Genomic DNA, 11,696 nt, shown 5'->3' with positions numbered 1-11,696 from the left:
GATGATATAAAATATATAAGGAGTGGGGGATAAAAAAATATATAAGGAGAGGGGGAGCTGGCGGGTATAAAATATATAAGGAGTGGGGGAGATAGTGGTTATAAAATATCTAATGAGTGAGGGATTAAAAATATATGAGTGGGGGATATAAAACTTAAAAGGCGTGTTCGAGATGGTGGGTTTAAAATATATAAGGAGAGGGGGAGATAGTGGGTATAAAATATATAAGGAGAAGGATATATAAATTATGTAAGGAGTGGGGGATATAAAACATATAAGGTGTGTGGGAGGTGGCAGTTTTAAAATATATAAGGAATGGGGGAGATAGAGAGTAGAAAATTAATAAGGAGTGAGGGATATAAAATATATAAGGAGTGGGGGATTTAAAATATATAAGGAGTGGGGAAAATAAAATATATAAGGGAGTGGGGGAGATGGTGGGTATAAAATATATAAAAGGAGTGGGGGAGATGGTGTGTGTAAAATATATAAGGAGTGGAGTAGATGGTGGGTATAAAATATATAAGGAGTGGGGGAGATAGTGGGTATAAAATATATAAGGAGTGGTTGATATAAAATATGTAAGGAATGGGGGAGGTGGTGGATATAACATTTATAAGGTGTGGGGGAGATAGTGGGTATAAAATATATAAGGAGTGGGGGATATAAATTATATAAGGAGTGCGGGATATAAAATATATAAGGTGTGTGGGAGATGGTGGGTTTAAAATACATAAGGATAGGGGGAGATAGTGGCTATAAAATATATATGGAGAGGGGGATATAAAATATATAAGGAGTGAGGGATAAAAAATATATAAGGAATGGGGGAGATAGTGGGTATAAAATATATAAGGAGAGGGGGAAATAAAATATATAAGGAATGGGGTACATAAAATATATAATGAGTGGGGAGATGGTGGGTATAAAATATATAAAAGGAGTGGAGGAGACTGTGGGTGTAAAATATATAAGGAGTGGGGGAGATGGTGTGTATAAAATATATAATGAGTGGGGGAGATAGTGGGTATAAAATATATAAGGAGTGGTTTGATATAAACTTTATAAGGAGTGGGGGAGAGTGTGAGTATAACATATATAAGGAGTGGGGGATATAAAACATATAAGGAGTGGGGGATATAAAATATATAATGAGGGGGGGAGATGGTGGGTATAAAATATATAAAAGGAGTGGGGGAGACGGTGGGTGTAAAATATATAAGGAGAGGGGGAGATTATGTGTATAAAATATATAAGGAGTGAGGGAGATAGTGGGTATAAAATATATAAGGAGTGGTTTGATATAAAATATATATTGAGTGGGGGATATAAAATATATTAGGAGTGTGGGATATAAAATATATAAGGAGTGGGGAAGGTGGAGGGTATAAAATATATAAGGAGTGGGGGATATAAAATATATAAGGAGTGGGGAAGGTGGTGGGTATAAAATATATAAGGAGTGGGGGAGATAGTGGGAATAAAATATATAAGGAGTGGGGGATATAAAATATATAAGGAGTGGGGGAGATAGTGGGCATAAAATATATAAGGAGAGGGGGAGATGGTGGGTAAAATATATAAAAGGAGTGGGGGAGATGGTGGGTGTAAAAAATATAAGGAGTGGGGGAGAAGGTGGGTATAAAATATATAAGGAGTGGTTTGATATAAAATATATAAGGAGTGGGGGATATAAAATATATAAGGAGTGGGGGATCATGGTGGGTATAAAATATATAAGGAGTGGGGGAAATAAAATATATAAGGAGTGGGGGAGATAGTGGGTATAAAATATATAATGAGTGGGGGAGATGGTGGGTGTAAAATATACAACGAGGGGGTAGATGGTGGATGTAAGATATATAAGGAGTGGGGGAGATGGTGGGTATAAAATATATAAGGAGTGGGGGAGATAGTGGGTATAAAATATATAAGGAGTGGTTTGATATAAAATATATAAGGAGTGGGGGATATAAAATATATAAGGAGTGGGGGATCATGGTGGGTATAAAATATATAAGGAGTGGGGGATATAAAATATATAAGGAGTGGGGGAGATAGTGGGTATAAAATACATAATGAGTGGGGGAGATGGTGGGTGTAAAATATATAACGAGGGGGTAGATGGTGGGTGTAAGATATATAAGGAGTGGGGGAGATGGTGGGTATAAAATATATAAGGAGTGGGGGAGATAGTGGGTATAAAATATATAAGGAGTGGTTTGATATAAACTTTATAAGGAGTGGGGGAGAGTGTGAGTATAACATATATAAGGAGTGGGGGATAAAAAACATATAAGGAGTGGGGGATATAAAATATGTAAGGAGTGGGGGAGATAGTGGGTTTAAAATATATAAGGAGTGGTTTGATATAAAATATATAAGGAGTGGGGGATATAAAATATATAAGGAGTGGGGGATCGTGGTGTGTATAAAATATATAAGGAGTGGGGGATTTAAAATATATAAGGAGTGGGGGAAATAAAATATATAAGGGAGTGGGGGAGATGGTGGGTATAAAATATATAAAAGGAGTGGGGGAGATGGTGTGTGTAAAATATATAAGGAGTGGAGTAGATGGTGGGTATAATATATAAAGGAGTGGGGGAGATAGTGGGTATAAAATATATAAGGAGTGGTTGATATAAAATATGTAAGGACTGGGGGAGGTGGTGGGTATAAAATATATAAGGAGTGGGGGATATAAATTATATAAGGAGAGTGGGATATAAAATATATAAGGTGTGTGGGAGATGGTGGGTTTAAAATAAATAAGGATTGGGGGAGATAGTGGCTAATAAATATATAAGGAGTGGTTTGATATAAAATATATAAGGAGTGGGGATATAAAATTTATAAGGAGTGGGGGAGAGTGTGAGTATAAAATATATAAGGAGTGGGGGATATAAAACATATAAGGAGTGAGGGATATAAAATATGAAAGGAGTGGGGGAGATGGTGGGTGTAAAATATATAAGGAGTGGGGGAGATGGTGGGTATAAAATATATAAAGAGTGGGGGATATAAAATATATATGGAGTGGGGGAGATACTGGGTATAAAATATGTAAGGAGTGGGGGAGATGGTGGGTGTAAAATATGTAAGGAGTGGGGGAGATGGTGGGTATAAAATATATAAGGAGTGGGGGAGATAGTGGGTTATAAATATATAAGGAGTGGTTGATATAAAATATATAAGGAGTGGGGGATAAAAAAATATATAAGGAGAGGGGGAGCTGGCGGGTATAAAATATATAAGGAGTGGGGGAGATAGTGGTTATAAAATATCTAATGAGTGAGGGATAAAAAATATATGCGTGGGGGATATAAAACATAAAAGGCGTGTTCGAGATGGTGGGTTTAAAATATATAAGGAGAGGGGGAGATAGTGGGTATAAAATCTATAAGGAGAAGGATATATAAATTATGTAAGGAGTGGGGGATATAAAACATATAAGGTGTGTGGGAGGTGGCAGTTTTAAAATATATAAGGAGTGGGGGAGATAGAGAGTATAAAATTAATAAGGAGTGAGGGATATAAAATATATAAGGAGTGGGGGATTTAAAATATATAAGGAGTGGGGAAAATAAAATATATAAGGGAGTGGGGGAGATGGTGGTATAAAATATATAATGAGTGGGGGAGATAGTGGGTATAAAATATATAAGGAGTAGATTGATATAAACTTTATAAGGAGTGGGGGAGAGTGTGAGTATAACATATATAAGGAGTGGGGGATATAAAACATATAAGGAGCGGGGGATATAAAATATGTAAGGAGTGGGGGAGATAGTGGGTATAAAATATATAAGGAGAAGGATATATAAATTATGTAAGGAGTGGGGGATATAAAACATATAAGGTGTGTGGGAGGTGGCAGTTTTAAAATATATAAGGAGTGGGGGAGATAGAGAGTATAAAATTAATAAGGAGTGAGGGATATAAAATATATAAGGAGTGGGGGAAATAAAATATATAAGGGAGTGGGGGAAATGTTGGGTATAAAATATATAAAAGGAATGGGGGAGATGGTGTGTGTAAAATATATAAGGAGTGGAGTAGATGGTGGGTATAAAATATATAAGGAGTGGGGGAGATAGTGGGTTTAAAATATATAAGGAGTGGTTGATATAAAATATTGAAGGAATGGGGGAGGTGGTGGATATAACATTTATAAGGTGTGGGGGAGATAGTGGGTATAAAATATATAAGGAGTGGGGGATATAAATTATATAAGGAGTGCGGGATATAAAATATATAAGGTGTGTGGGAGATGGTGGGTTTAAAATACATAAGGATAGGGGGAGATAGTGGCTATAAAATATATATGGAGAGGGGGATATAAACATATATAAGGAGTGAGGGATAAAAAATATATAAGGAATGGGGGAGATACGTGGGTATAAAATATATAAGGAGAGGGGGAAATAAAATATATAAGGAATGGGGTACATAAAATATATAATGAGTGGGGAGATGGTGGGTATAAAATATATAAAAGGAGTGGAGGAGACTGTGGGTGTAAAATATATAAGGAGAGGGGGAGATAGTGTGTATAAAATATATAATGAGTGGGGGAGATAGTGGGTATAAAATATATAAGGAGTGGTTTGATATAAACTTTATAAGGAGTGGGGGAGAGTGTGAGTATAACATATATAAGAGTGGGGGATATAAAACATATAAGGAGTGGGGGATATAAAATATATAATGAGGGGGGGAGATGGTGGGTATAAAATATATAAAAGGAGTGGGGGAGACGGTGGGTGTAAAATATATAAGGAGAGGGGGAGATTATGTGTATAAATATATAAGGAGTGAGGGAGATAGTGGGTATAAATATATAAGGAGTGGTTTGATATAAAATATATATTGAGTGGGGGATATAAAATATATAGGAGTGTGGGATATAAAATATATAAGGAGTGGGGAAGGTGGAGGGTTTAAAATATATAAGGAGTGGGGGATATAAAATATATAGGAGTGGGGAAGGTGGTGGGTATAAAATATATAAGGAGTGGGGGAGATAGTGGGAATAAAATATATAAGGAGTGGGGGATATAAAATATATAAGGAGTGGGGGAGATAGTGGGCATAAATATATAAGGAGAGGGGGAGATGGTGGGTAAATATATAAAAGGAGTGGGGGAGATGGTGGGTGTAAAAATATAAGGAGTGGGGGAGAAGGGTGGGTATAAATTTATAAGGAGTGGTTTGATATAAATATATAAGGAGTGGGGGATATAAAATATATAAGGAGTGGGGGGATCATGGTGGGTATAAAATATATAAGGAGTGGGGGAAATAAAATATATAAGGAGTGGGGGAGATAGTGGGTATAAAATATATAATGAGTGGGGGAGATGGTGGGTGTAAAATATATAATGAGGGGGGTAGATGGTGGATGTAAGATATATAAGGAGTGGGGGAGATGGTGGGTATAAATATATAAGGAGTGGGGGAGATAGTGGGTATAAAATATATAAGGAGTGGTTTGATATAAACTTTATAAGGAGTGGGGGAGAGTGTGAGTATAACATATATAAGGAGAAGGGGATATAAAACATATAAGGAAAGGGGGATATAAAATATGTAAGGAGTGGGTAGGGGTGATGTGGGTTTAAAATATTAAGGAGTGGTTTGATATAAAATATATAAGGAGTGGGGGATATAAAATATATAAGGAGTGGGGGATCATGGTGTGTATAAAATATATAAGGAGTGGGGGATATAAAATTTACAAGGAGTGGTGGATATAAAATATATAAGGTGTGAGGGAGATGGTGGGTTTAAAATATATAGGATTGTGGGAGATAGTGGGGTATAAAATATATAATGAGGAGGATATAAAATATATAAGGAGTGGGGGATATAAAATATATAAGGAGTGGGGGATATAAAATATATAAGGTGTGTGGGAGATGGTGGGTTTAAAATATATAAGGATTGGGGGAGATAGTGGGTATAAAAAATATAAGGAGAGGGGGGATATAAAATATATAAGGAGTGGGGGATATTAAATATATAATGAGGGGGGTAGATGGTGGGTATAAATATATAAAAGGAGTGGGGGAGATGGTGGGTGTAAAATATATAAGGAGCTGTTTGATATAAAATATATATGGAGTGGGGGATATAAAATATATAAGGAGTGTGTGATATAAAACATATAAGGAGTGAGGGATATAAAATATGAAAGGAGTGGGGGAGGGGGGAGATGGTGGGTGTAAAATATATAAGGAGTGGGGGAGATGGTGGGTATAAAATATATAAAGAGTGGGGGATATAAAATATATAAGGAGTGGGGGAGATACTGGGTATAAAATATGTAAGGATTGGGGAGATGGTGGGTGTAAAATATATAAGGAGTGGGGGAGATGGTGGGTATAAAATATATAAGGAGTGGGGGAGATAGTGGGTATAAAATATATAAGGAGTGGATGATATAAAATATATAAGGAGTGGGGGATAAAAAAATATATAAGGAGAGGGGGAGCTGGCGGGTATAAAATATATAAGGAGTGGGGGAGATAGTGGTTATAAAATATCTAATGAGTGAGGGATTAAAAATATATGAGTGGGGGATATAAAACTTAAAAGGCGTGTTCGAGATGGTGGGTTTAAAATATATAAGGAGAGGGGGAGATAGTGGGTATAAAATATATAAGGAGAAGGATATATAAATTATGTAAGGAGTGGGGGATATAAAACATATAAGGTGTGTGGGAGGTGGCAGTTTTAAAATATATAAGGAATGGGGGAGATAGAGAGTATAAAATTAATAAGGAGTGAGGGATATAAAATATATAAGGAGTGGGGGATTTAAAATATATAAGGAGTGGGGAAAATAAAATATATAAGGGAGTGGGGGAGATGGTGGGTATAAAATATATAAAAGGAGTGGGGGAGATGGTGTGTGTAAAATATATGAGTGGAGTAGATGGTGGGTATAAAATATATAAGGAGTGGGGGAGATAGTGGGTATAAAATATATAAGGAGTGGTTGATATAAAATATGTAAGGAATGGGGGAGGTGGTGGATATAACATTTATAAGGTGTGGGGGAGATAGTGGGTATAAAATATATAAGGAGTGGGGGATATAAATTATATAAGGAGTGCGGGATATAAAATATATAAGGTGTGTGGGAGATGGTGGGTTTAAAATACATAAGGATAGGGGGAGATAGTGGCTATAAAATATATATGGAGAGGGGGATATAAAATATATAAGGAGTGAGGGATAAAAAATATATAAGGAATGGGGGAGATAGTGGGTATAAAATATATAAGGAGAGGGGGAAATAAAATATATAAGGAATGGGGTACATAAAATATATAATGAGTGGGGAGATGGTGGGTATAAAATATATAAAAGGAGTGGAGGAGACTGTGGGTGTAAAATATATAAGGAGTGGGGGAGATGGTGTGTATAAAATATATAATGAGTGGGGGAGATAGTGGGTATAAAATATATAAGGAGTGGTTTGATATAAACTTTATAAGGAGTGGGGGAGAGTGTGAGTATAACATATATAAGGAGTGGGGGATATAAAACATATAAGGAGTGGGGGATATAAAATATATAATGAGGGGGGGAGATGGTGGGTATAAAATATATAAAAGGAGTGGGGGAGACGGTGGGTGTAAAATATATAAGGAGAGGGGGAGATTATGTGTATAAAATATATAAGGAGTGAGGGAGATAGTGGGTATAAAATATATAAGGAGTGGTTTGATATAAAATATATATTGAGTGGGGGATATAAAATATATTAGGAGTGTGGGATATAAAATATATAAGGAGTGGGGAAGGTGGAGGGTATAAAATATATAAGGAGTGGGGGATATAAAATATATAAGGAGTGGGGAAGGTGGTGGGTATAAAATATATAAGGAGTGGGGGAGATAGTGGGAATAAAATATATAAGGAGTGGGGGATATAAAATATATAAGGAGTGGGGGAGATAGTGGGCATAAAATATATAAGGAGAGGGGGAGATGGTGGGTAAAATATATAAAAGGAGGGGGGGAGATGGTGGGTGTAAAAAATATAAGGAGTGGGGGAGAAGGTGGGTATAAAATATATAAGGAGTGGTTTGATATAAAATATATAAGGAGTGGGGGATATAAAATATATAAGGAGTGGGGGATCATGGTGGGTATAAAATATATAAGGAGTGGGGGAAATAAAATATATAAGGAGTGGGGGAGATAGTGGGTATAAAATATATAATGAGTGGGGGAGATGGTGGGTGTAAAATATACAACGAGGGGGTAGATGGTGATTGTAAGATATATAAGGAGTGGGGGAGATGGTGGGTATAAAATATATAAGGAGTGGGGGAGATAGTGGGTATAAAATATATAAGGAGTGGTTTGATATAAAATATATAAGGAGTGGGGGATATAAAATATATAAGGAGTGGGGGATCATGGTGGGTATAAAATATATAAGGAGTGGGGGATATAAAATATATAAGGAGTGGGGGAGATAGTGGGTATAAAATACATAATGAGTGGGGGAGATGGTGGGTGTAAAATATATAACGAGGGGGTAGATGGTGGGTGTAAGATATATAAGGAGTGGGGGAGATGGTGGGTATAAAATATATAAGGAGTGGGGGAGATAGTGGGTATAAAATATATAAGGAGTGGTTTGATATAAACTTTATAAGGAGTGGGGGAGAGTGTGAGTATAACATATATAAGGAGTGGGGGATAAAAAACATATAAGGAGTGGGGGATATAAAATATGTAAGGAGTGGGGGAGATAGTGGGTTTAAAATATATAAGGAGTGGTTTGATATAAAATATATAAGGAGTGGGGGATATAAAATATATAAGGAGTGGGGGATCGTGGTGTGTATAAAATATATAAGGAGTGGGGGATTTAAAATATATAAGGAGTGGGGAAAATAAAATATATAAGGGAGTGGGGGAGATGGTGGGTATAAAATATATAAAAGGAGTGGGGGAGATGGTGTGTGTAAAATATATAAGGAGTGGAGTAGATGGTGGGCATAAAATATAAAAGGAGTGGGGGAGATAGTGGGTATAAAATATATAAGGAGTGGTTGATATAAAATATGTAAGGACTGGGGGAGGTGGTGGGTATAAAATATATAAGGAGTGGGGGATATAAATTATATAAGGAGAGGGGGATATAAAATATATAAGGTGTGTGGGAGATGGTGGGTTTAAAATAAATAAGGATTGGGGGAGATAGTGGCTAATAAATATATAAGGAGTGGTTTGATATAAAATATATAAGGAGTGGGGGATATAAAATTTATAAGGAGTGGGGGAGAGTGTGAGTATAAAATATATAAGGAGTGGGGGATATAAAACATATAAGGAGTGAGGGATATAAAATATGAAAGGAGTGGGGGAGATGGTGGGTGTAAAATATATAAGGAGTGGGGGAGATGGTGGGTATAAAATATATAAAGAGTGGGGGATATAAAATATATAAGGAGTGGGGGAGATACTGGGTATAAAATATGTAAGGAGTGGGGGAGATGGTGGGTGTAAAATATATAAGGAGTGGGGGAGATGGTGGGTATAAAATATATAAGGAGTGGGGGAGATAGTGGGTATAAAATATATAAGGAGTGGTTGATATAAAATATATAAGGAGTGGGGGATAAAAAAATATATAAGGAGAGGGGGAGCTGGCGGGTATAAAATATATAAGGAGTGGGGGAGATAGTGGTTATAAAATATCTAATGAGTGAGGGATAAAAAATATATGCGTGGGGGATATAAAACATAACAGGCGTGTTCGAGATGGTGGGTTTAAAATATATAAGGAGAGGGGGAGATAGTGGGTATAAAATCTATAAGGAGAAGGATATATAAATTATGTAAGGAGTGGGGGATATAAAACATATAAGGTGTGTGGGAGGTGGCAGTTTTAAAATATATAAGGAGTGGGGGAGATAGAGAGTATAAAATTAATAAGGAGTGAGGGATATAAAATATATAAGGAGTGGGGGATTTAAAATATATAAGGAGTGGGGAAAATAAAATATATAAGGGAGTGGGGGAGATGGTGGGTATAAAATATATAATGAGTGGGGGAGATAGTGGGTATAAAATATATAAGGAGTAGATTGATATAAACTTTATAAGGAGTGGGGGAGAGTGTGAGTATAACATATATAAGGAGTGGGGGATATAAAACATATAAGGAGCGGGGGATATAAAATATGTAAGGAGAGGGGGAGATAGTGGGTTTAAAATATATAAGGAGTGGTTTGATATAAAATATATAAGGAGTGGGGGATATAAAATATATAAAGAGTGGGGGATCATGGTGGGTATAAAATATATAAGGAGTGGGGGATATAAAATATATAAGGAGTGGGGGAGATAGTGGGTATAAAATATATAATGAGTGGGGGAGATGGTGGATGTAAAATATATAATGAGGGGGTAGATGGTGGGTGTAAGATATATAAGGAGTGGGGGAGATGGTGGGTATAAAATATATAAGGAGTGGGGGAGATAGTGGGTATAAAATATATAAGGAGTGGTTGATATAAAATATATAAGGAGTGGGGGATAAAAAAATATATAAGGAGAGGGGGAGCTGGCGGGTATAAAATATATAAGGAGTGGGGGAGATAGTGGTTATAAAATATCTAATGAGTGAGGGATAAAAAATATATGCGTGGGGGATATAAAACATAACAGGCGTGTTCGAGATGGTGGGTTTAAAATATATAAGGAGAGGGGGAGATAGTGGGTATAAAATCTATAAGGAGAAGGATATATAAATTATGTAAGGAGTGGGGGATATAAAACATATAAGGTGTGTGGGAGGTGGCAGTTTTAAAATATATAAGGAGTGGGGGAGATAGAGAGTATAAAATTAATAAGGAGTGAGGGATATAAAATATATAAGGAGTGGGGGATTTAAAATATATAAGGAGTGGGGAAAATAAAATATATAAGGGAGTGGGGGAGATGGTGGGTATAAAATATATAATGAGTGGGGGAGATAGTGGGTATAAAATATATAAGGAGTAGATTGATATAAACTTTATAAGGAGTGGGGGAGAGTGTGAGTATAACATATATAAGGAGTGGGGGATATAAAACATATAAGGAGCGGGGGATATAAAATATGTAAGGAGAGGGGGAGATAGTGGGTTTAAAATATATAAGGAGTGGTTTGATATAAAATATATAAGGAGTGGGGGATATAAAATATATAAAGAGTGGGGGATCATGGTGGGTATAAAATATATAAGGAGTGGGGGATATAAAATATATAAGGAGTGGGGGAGATAGTGGGTATAAAATATATAATGAGTGGGGGAGATGGTGGATGTAAAATATATAATGAGGGGGTAGATGGTGGGTGTAAGATATATAAGGAGTGGGGGAGATGGTGGGTATAAAATATATAAGGAGTGGGGGAGATAGTGGGTATAAAATATATAAGGAGTGGTTTGATATAAACTTTATAAGGAGTGGGGGAGAGTGTGAGTATAACATATATAAGGAGTGGGGGATATAAAACATATAAGGAGTGGGGGATATAAAATATGTAAGGATTGGGGGAGATAGTGGGTTTAAAATATATAAGTAGTGGTTTGATATAAAATATATAAGGAGTGGGGGATATAAAATATATAAGTAGTGGGGGATCGTGGTGTGTATAAAACATATAAGGAGTGGGGGATATAA

Source organism: Taudactylus pleione, unplaced genomic scaffold (assembly GCF_031769625.1).
Source record: "Taudactylus pleione unplaced genomic scaffold, aTauple2 ptg000458l, whole genome shotgun sequence".
NCBI classification, from domain to species: domain Eukaryota; kingdom Metazoa; phylum Chordata; class Amphibia; order Anura; family Myobatrachidae; genus Taudactylus; species Taudactylus pleione.
Note: the sequence above shows the minus strand (reverse complement) of the source record.